This window comes from Frankliniella occidentalis, unplaced genomic scaffold (genome assembly GCF_000697945.3).
Source record: "Frankliniella occidentalis isolate FOCC.00 unplaced genomic scaffold, Focc_3.1 Scaffold1080, whole genome shotgun sequence".
In the NCBI taxonomy this organism is placed as follows: domain Eukaryota; kingdom Metazoa; phylum Arthropoda; class Insecta; order Thysanoptera; family Thripidae; genus Frankliniella; species Frankliniella occidentalis.
Window position 1 is genome coordinate 2,354 of NW_026268186.1, and position 786 is coordinate 3,139.

The following is a 786-nucleotide window of genomic DNA, read 5'->3' on the forward strand; positions in this document are numbered from 1 at the left end:
GGGGGGGGGGAGGCGGTTCCACCACCGCCTCCTCCGCCGCCCGCGCGCCCGCGCCGGCTCTGTCTTCGGCGGGTCGGCGTCCGGCGTGGATGTGTGCCCGGCCGTCCCGTCGCCGCCGGCCCGACCCGACGGCTGAACAGAAGGAGAGTTTTCCTGGAAGAAGCTGCTGCCTGCGGACGACGGCGACGGCTCTGTGTGCCGGTGCGTGGCCGGCTGTGCGTGCAAGAAGACTGCTGCTTCCCCCCTGCGACGGGTTGGCGACGTTGCAGAGTGACTAGTGCTTCGAGGCTCTCTGGACCAGGTTGGTGGTGTGTGTTCTGTGTGTGCTGTTGAGCTCCGCGCCAGCGTCCCGTCCCGCGAGTGTCCTTGTGGGTTTTCGCCCGCCGCGAGCGTTTCATTCATGAGTATTTGAATTTTTACTTTGGCTCTCATGTTTGGAACATGGCGGCCGCCCACGTTTGCGGCGGCCGTGCGGAACGAAACAAATTCAGTTCGTGCCTTTTTCGCGCAGTTTCGCCGTTTGCCGCCGACGCGCGCGTCAGCCACGTGGTGTCTCGGTGGTCGTTCGTTCGACGCTTTTCGATTTTTATTCTGAATTCTTCTGGTTTGCTCGCCTCTGTGTGGTTTTATCGGACGCGGGGTGTAGTTGGCGGGGAGGAGGAGAGGGTTTCGGCGGACGCGACGACGCGCTCTCTGCTAAACGGCTTTGCCGAATTTTTTGGCGCGAGAGGAGATTTCGCAACGGGTCGGAACACGTGTTGCCCGGGGTGGAGGGGCGGGTCTGGG